Source organism: Trachurus trachurus (genome assembly GCF_905171665.1).
Source record: "Trachurus trachurus genome assembly, chromosome: 22".
Classification (NCBI taxonomy): Eukaryota; Metazoa; Chordata; class Actinopteri; order Carangiformes; family Carangidae; genus Trachurus; species Trachurus trachurus.
Window position 1 is genome coordinate 19,220,028 of NC_139907.1, and position 8,477 is coordinate 19,228,504.

An 8,477-nucleotide genomic window follows, 5' to 3' on the forward strand; every position below is an offset into this window, starting at 1 on the left:
TTATGCTGCCATGCCGTGAGTCCACCAAAGTCAAGCCACCACATAGCATTTATTCTTTTCACAGTTTGGCTGGATTCTGTTGTAACACTATGTAATGTGGTAAAATACAGGCCTTAAGCTATTGTACTGTAGTCAAGGTGACGGGCTGTAGAGGCTGTGTAATAGCCCCACAGCTGGGGATTTCTCTCGCTGAACTCTGATCCATATTTGTCATTGGTTTCCACTTTAACGTTAAAATACTATCATGACATAATGTGGAATCATTCTAATCTGATGTTAAGCAGTAAAAAAAAAAATATTGTATTCACTTAAATGCTTATGATCATCAAACAAATGTTAATGTCAGACAAAGATAACCCAAGAAAATGCAGTTTTTAAATGATAATTTCATTTGTTAATGCAAAAAAGTTATCCAAACCTACCCGGCCCTGTGTGGAAAAGTAATTGCCTCCCCCCCCCCCCCCCCCCCTTAAATCATGAGCCAACTGTGATAAACCCAAATTTTTTGGAAAGCTGAGTTCAATTTCACAATACACACCCAGGCCTGATCACTGCCAGACCTGTTGAATCAAGAAACCACTTCAATAGAAGCTGTCTGATAAAGTGAAGTAGGCTGAGAGATCTCCAAAAGCAACACATCATGCTGCCATCTAAAGAAGTTCAAGAAAAGATCTTCTTTCAGTCTTTCATTGACATCTGTCAGTCTGGAAAGTGTTGCATAGCCATTTTTCAAGCTTTTGGGTCTCTCTCAAATAAATAAATAAATAAATAATATATATCAAGGTGCTATTTTTGTTGCAGCACAGTTGCCAATGCAAGCAGCACTCAGACGGATTGGTGTTTTGCTGTTCTAAAAATTAGAGTACACCGGTGGGAGGAGAGGGGCAAACAGGTGGGAGGGTTCAGTCAAATGAGGCTGTGCAAAGTGAGTTGCAGTCATTTTAAGGAGGAAGATGTTTCTCAGACTTTAAGTCAGAATAATATCTCTTCTATTTGTGTGTTTTTCTTTGATTTAATCAGCAGAAGTAAACACACAGCAATGATGGAATAAAGGCTTAACATGTAGACTAACCATTTTAACTGAATCACCAACAACCAAAAAAAAAATGTTGGAAAACAAATTATGTTAAGAGAAGAATGTTGAAAATTGATTATCATAAATAAATAAAAAAAATATAGCTGTCCTCTTACAGCGCTCCCCTCAAATGAAGTTAGCACCCATTTACCTGTCCAGTATTTCTCATATTTTACTGATATTGACATGTATATCTGAATTGACATGCACAGAGATGTGTATTTGCATAACAGCCATTTCTCTTAACAAGAACACCTGTGATTGGCCAATTGGTTTGCTCTCAGACCATGGAATTTTTGGGCATTGATGCCAACAGCTTACCCTGACCTTGTCGCACAAAACATCTGTAAATTATCTGTAAATCACTGTGTTTATCTCTACATGAGTGAGTCTCACTGTATCTGCTGACTACAGCTGCTTTATGGCCTGTGAAAAGCTTCAGTTCATTAAATCCCTGCAGCCTCATGAAGCCAGCAGGACACATATGTTGATAAATCTGATTTGAGAAGTGCTGCACCAGCGTGTAGTGAAATTACACACTGCTGTCAGCTGCATTTACCTTTATTAAACGATGTACAGACAAAAAAAAAACAATACAATATTACTCACATGAGATTAGTCTATCACTCAGCTGTTTATGTGCTGGTGTGTCAGTGCGTCCTTCCAAACTTTCTTTTTGTGAAGGAAGCATTTCATGTTTTATTCTTGAAATGTTGTGTCACATTTTATGATGTGACACAACTGTATATGATCCGAGCTGTAGCAGCAATAAAACTGAAACAGTCAGATTTATGAGCTCATATAAACAGCCTAATCAGTTTTTATTATTTATTTCTACCATTATGGCACAAGTTATTTCAGGCGCTATGAGTTCAAGCCATGCTGTTCTGCACCAACCCGGACAACAATATGATTTCCTGGAGAAAGCTTGTCAGTATTTGTTAAGCTGTTGTTGTCATCATGTGTCAATGTGAGCGGTTCATCTGATTCAGAGCGATGAGGGAAGTGAAGTGACTGGATTGAATTTAGTAGGTAGTGTTCTCCAATCTGTCCCGGCTGTGGGTTACAAATGAGCCACAATATTCTTTTAGCTGCCTTCTATAATAACAACTGACACGACAAGACAGTTAACACAACACTGCTGACATATTCCCACCTGTCCCCCTGCAAAAAAGTATTGCAAAAAAAACAAAACAAAAAACAACTTAAATGTTACCCTTTCAATAGATTTGAATTATTATTGTTTTTATTTTTGTTCAATGTAATGCTATTGTAATACTACACTTATACAGTATAATTAAATAAAAAAATATATATTATTATTAAAATCAATCATGTAATATTAATAAATGTAATTAAAGTCAAATATTGCATTAATATGGCACAAATTAGTCAACTTAAAATCTATATTTAAGCAAACCAAACCGGAAAGAAAAATATACATATTATTATGGAGAATATATCAAAATAAAAACAAACCAAATCATGTTAGTAAAGGGTGGCATCAGCACAACCACTATCCCTGTGTGTGGCATGCTAACTGTATCATTCTGACATGAATGTCAGTCTCTGGTTCACTACAGTTGATTCTTGTGGCCTTGCATTAGCATTCTGCATTAGCACTGCCACTCACATCTTGACTCAAAATGCAATCAATGATTAATGATCACAAAATGCTTCGACCACTATAAAAATGCAAACGGAACCAACTATACTAGTAACAATATACTAACATGAATGAAGTGTGAAAGTGTTGTTTGTAATTTTATTTAGCCTCTAATTTTCATTTAGCCAGTATGCTAAGTTAGCCTAATGGCAAAAAATGCACACATTGTGCAAGTGGTACCGTGTTTGGCTGCACCACAGGCCCAGCAGGCGGCCGCGCTACTCCCACTCACCCCCCTCTTATAACCTTGAGGCGCGTTCACACGTCCCTAGCCCCTCCCCTCAGACACTCCCCCCTCAACGCCAAAACACTGACAGTAACTTGGCATTGAAAAAAAGAACATTGAAACCGAAAAAAAAAAATTGAAACTGAAAACCAGTGAGACTACATAATAATATTTTTTTTAAATCCAAATATTGTATTTTTCTATGCCTGTGTTTGAACATTATTCAATGCCAATACTTTTTTTCAGTGTCAATACAACTTTTATTACAATGCCAAATTTTATTTTCAATGCCAAAAATCGTTATTACAATGCCAAATTTTGTTTTCAATGCAACTATTAATGTCAGGGTTTTGGCCCCATATTATCCTAGCCTGTGAAGACAAGCAGGAAGGAGGAAAAGGAAGTGACTGACAACCTGGAGAAAAAATTGCAGTGGTCTACTAAAGAAACAAAATGTTTGATGCCGATACAAAATTTCAAGAAAATCTAGAAAGCAGTACAAGAAAGAACAAGTTGTATGAATGTCCCTTCAGGGCTTAATAAAGTAATGTAATTCTTATCTTTGAACTTATAGAAGAGATGGCCAAGGCTGGGTTCACACCAACACCAGACCAAATAATTAATAAAATAAAAAACAAACAAACAATTGTTACAGAAACGGCAAAAAAGCAAACTTTGAGTAATGCAGAGTAACATACTCTCACTTTGGTTCCACTTAAACCGGTGTGAACACCAGCTGGTTCACCAAATAGCACCAAGGTTCTGAAACTCCCGGATGGTAGCAGAGCCAGAACCGTGTCTGTCTGAAAGAACCCTATGTGAGGAAAAGAGAACTGAATAAATATTGAAGAGTTACAGAACAATGGGAAGATGGAGAGATACACATTGTTGTTGTATATCAAGTATAAAAGATGTTACCATGACTACTGTCTTTGATGCACCAATAAATTGCCTTACACCAATAAATCCCCCCAACCCCACCCCACCCCGCAATTCCACACCTCGAGACGGGACACACAGAGGTATTTCTCATTAAAATGGCTGAATGGAGGCTATTGATGTTTCACATCTCCACAGTCAGAAAGCACAGAGGGAAGGGTCATTATCGGACTGGCCCTCTGGATCACTCCACTGTAAAACATGACAGCTATGGACACTGTGTGGCAGCTCCAAATCGATCCACTGCACTGTAAATTCTAACAAGTTGAGTTTACTTAAAGAAATTTAGGAAACCGATTACCTTGGGAAAAGTAAGTAAACGAACTTAATTGTGTGAAGTAGTGTGAAATGATTGTATCTAAGTAAGCTTTACTTTCTTTTTAAGTTGTGAGCACTTAATTTATCTGAGTATAGTTAAATCCACACAAGTGGGCATTACTTGAAATTTGTAATATATTACACTTAAGATATCTAAGTGTAATCCACTTCAATTAAGTTGACAGAACTCAGTTAAGATAAGTCACCTGTACTTAATATACTTTGCAAAATTAAGTGAGCGCTACTTCATTTTAAACAAATTCACTTAACATACCTTAGTTGAGGTAACTTAAATAAGAACACACAAAATGTCATTATGAAAACCATAGTTTATTTTCTATTTCAGTAAACAACAATAACAACAATCAACAAGCTGTTCTTCTGAAACTTGTCTAGAAAGAGACCATCAAAAGTCGAGTTTGGCTGAACAATTGGGGGTGGGAGTTTGACATTGTACTGTATAAATAAATAAAAACAAAAAAAATTAGTGCCATTTCCCTGCTATATTGACATACATTTTCTTTTACATATAAGTATAAATTCATAATTTTTGTGAGAGGGATTATTCTCACTGTGTTGTGTATCAAACATATTTTCTTATTTCTGGAGAACACAATATGGAGAGCTGTCCACAAAAAAATCATCAAAACATTTTTTTAAAAGATGCAAGTAAAATATAATATTCAATTCAGTAAAAATAAATGCATAAAACATTCAATAATGTTTTGTTTAACTGTTCAGCCCCATTATACTTGCACTCATTCACACACCACACTGTAGAAGACAACCAGTATAGCTATCTCTAGCCACAACATCTAGCCCGTAAGAGCATGTTTTAATGTTTGCAGTTTTGGACTGAGTTTTTGTTGTCCGAGGTTCAACATTATCTTCTGGATGAAGCCAAATGTGTTCTTCATACCTTTAATCCAGATTGAGTGCATATATTATGCCGCAGACAGAACACAAAGTGCTTGAGAGGTTATGGGGATTCTCATCCATGACAATGTTTCCTTCAAGGATGATTGCAATGCTGTTAATCACTGGAAGCGTGTCCTCAGTCATGACCCCAACAGGCACCTGGGTGAAGTCATCTCAGTGTCCGAATCCTGCAATCAAAATAAAAGAACACAAATAAATTTAGGTAGGATGTTATTACCCACGGTTAGGTGTGTTCATTCTTGTAATCAAAGTGTCCACAAGAATGATACCACATAGAAGAAACTAGCACTCTTGAATATTGTCTGACAGAGCTCTTTTTAAAGACTATGAGCAGGAAGAAATGGCCGCATTTCAGCACAAAGTCCTAACAAAAAGCATAAAAATTTGAACAAAAAAAAAATCCTGCACATTTTGAAATCAGCCACGGTGCCTGAGAACTTTAAGACATGTGTTTGGACTGTGGCTGTTAGAAGTCCAGGTGCAGATATGCATGTGCTCGAGTAACAAACAACACTGAATTTTAAGAAATACTTGCACTGTAGTAGTAGAGGTAGCAGGAGCACTACAACACTTACTTGTGTATTGGGAGGAGGCGATCAAATGATTGGCCGACAACTCCTTTTCTGGATTTGAAGAGGTCAGTGAGACGAGAAGTATGGTGGTCCAGAGCTTCGTAGAGGTCTTTTTTGAGGTTTTCACTGGCAACTCTGTAGAACTCGGCAAACACCTTAAGAAACAAAAAAACATATCCAAAGGATTGTTTACTCCACCATGGTAGTCATTTAACGCCAATAGTCTATTTGACTGTCACATATGATACAGTCAACACAGTGTTGGTGACCGAGCGTACCTGTTTTCAAACTGCCACCAACTTCACTGCCAGAGACACCACCTAAGGAGAAAAAAATAAATGTAAAAAAAAAAATTAAATAAGTACAATTTTAACAGTCATGTGTTGTGTCTTATCCAAGAAAGATTAATTGATGAACTGATTAATATTGTTTCAATAATGTTTTTTCAAACTAGTGCCATAAAACAGACTGCATTTTTGAATTTCTAAATGAAAGCAGTACTACCCACCTTGTCTCTTTTCTTCTGTGTTGATTTGTTGGCTTTGTTTACCAGGGTCTCTTGTACCACCTGCATGAAATAAAACAAACAGGGTAAAGTCACTAGTCATGCCAGGTATGAGCATTGATCAAAATACTGTAATTATTCATATCATCATGATCATCCTTTGATAGTTGAATAACAGCTGAAACCAAACTTTCTCTCCTATTTAGCTGGTTATGTTACTATGGAATATCTGATTAGCATTGGATTTGCACCCAGAGCAAACAGGAAGGCAGCAACGATATTTTATAAAAGTATTCAGCCTCGGCTTCCGTGCTCGCGGCGGCACGTCGAGGCTACCGTTGCCCCGGGAACAGCCATGATCTGCCGACTGCGGAGCCGGAGCCGCCCCCTCCACGGCCGTTAAGCTAACTGGTTAATTTAAAAACAGCTAAATTAGCAGCTAAATTAGCAGCTAATTTAGCAGCTAACAGACAGCAGGGCTAGTGCAGGAACAGGGGGGACATGCCACTACACGGGGGCTCGCACCACGCCGTTTAGACCGAGTCACAACACTTTTCGGACTCGCTCTTGAACTTTCTAACGTCTGCTCTGTGAACAGGCGCGCAGACACACACACACACATGCTATCATGCCACCGGTCTCGGAAGAGAAAGTCAGGGCTGTTGGCTGGTTTATTCGAACAATTCTCATTCCAAAAATTAAATTATATTGACAAGATATAAACAAAAGCTTTACACTTACCGAAGTAAACGTTAGATCCATCCTTCCGTGAAAGCACCGGCTGTACTGTGCATGGCCTCTACCGGCTTGCGTGGGCATGCGCACTGGAGCAAACAGCTCTGTTTACTTGAGTCTCATACCACAAACTGTGCTACGAACTCAGAAAAACCAAGTACGTAAAACTTAATAAACAAGTATGCAGGTAAAAAGTACAGAAAACTCGGTGTAATAAAGTAAACTTAAAGAACCAGTATGAATTGAGTTAAATGCACTATTTTATCTTTAGTCAGGTCATTGTTTGCATTTACAGTGTGATGAGGTAAAGGAGGCCCACCTCCAAGAGCAGGAGAGAGCAAATTTTCAAATCAAGACCAAAAAAACAAAGGATCAAAAGCATGAAATACAAGTGGATATAGAAACTTTGAGATGTTTAAAGTCACATGGGAGGCAAAGGGGAATAAAATCAGAGCCTGGACAATATAGGTATAGCGGCAGGCAGACCACAGAGAAAAAAAAAAATCTGCTATCTAAGTCACTAAAGATGAATAAAGATACTGATCAAATACTGTATAACAACACAATACAGTTTCATTCAGAATGTCTTTTTTTTTTTATCTAAAAGAAGATCTTTCACTAATAATAATAATAATAAAAATAATAATAATAATAATAATAATAATAATAATAATAATAATAATAATAATAAGTGTAATTTATAAGGTGGGCAGCCATGGCGCCAGGATTAATTCTCTCTCGGTGCTACGGGGGAGCTTGACCGATACGTGCTAAGAAAATAATTGATTTGTATGACTTCAGTTACTTTATAAAGAGGTTCACGGTTTTTCAATAAAAGCTATGATACACAGCACAAGCATCTTCGATATAAAAGTAGTTTTAACTGAATTTGGCCAAAGAATATTAAACAAAATAATTAAGCATAATACAAGCGACCACAAGGCAATGGCAAAAATGTTTCACGTGCAAAGGTGACAGATTCAGGTCCGGACAGCGATCATGCGCCTGCCAATAACCAGACAATTCATCCAAAATGCGACAAGTCTATTTATTCCATATGCATAATTATTGAAAACAAACAACTATGTATTGTCAATATTGGTCCGGATCACAACATCATAACTAAGGAAATGAATAGTGAAATTAGTAACATAGGCTACAAGTGCAACCGCAACAAGAAGTGCAAACAGCTGGTGTCTAATGATTTGGATCACAACATCATGAGGTCAAAAATTAAAGAGTTAAAGAATTAAAAGGAACTGAACTGATTATATTTCTACTGAAAACAAAAATACATGCCACGTCCTGCTGTGCAGTCGTTCGTTCATGCAACGAATTAAATGTCACATCATCACATCAAATGTATCACAACCAGTCTATGATCGCAACTCACCAGAGTTGATTTATAGGAGGACGATGCGTCTATTGTTGTGGCTAAGTGCAAATAAGTCAGTAATCTTCTGGACATCCGGCCTTGGTTCTTTCTGTGTGTATGGACAGGC

At 37.3% G+C, this 8,477-nt stretch overlaps 1 long non-coding RNA gene across 1 annotated transcript; it reads right to left on the reverse strand.

Annotated features, from left to right (window-relative positions):
• Positions 1-4,745: 4,745 nt before the first annotated feature.
• On the reverse strand, positions 4,746-6,293 carry LOC311005506. Its single transcript, XR_014596351.1, has 4 exons — positions 6,244-6,293; positions 6,014-6,055; positions 5,739-5,890; positions 4,746-5,330 (listed from the first exon to the last, which is right to left on the reverse strand). It is a non-coding gene; the product is annotated as an uncharacterized lncRNA (long non-coding RNA).
• Positions 6,294-8,477: the final 2,184 nt, after the last annotated feature.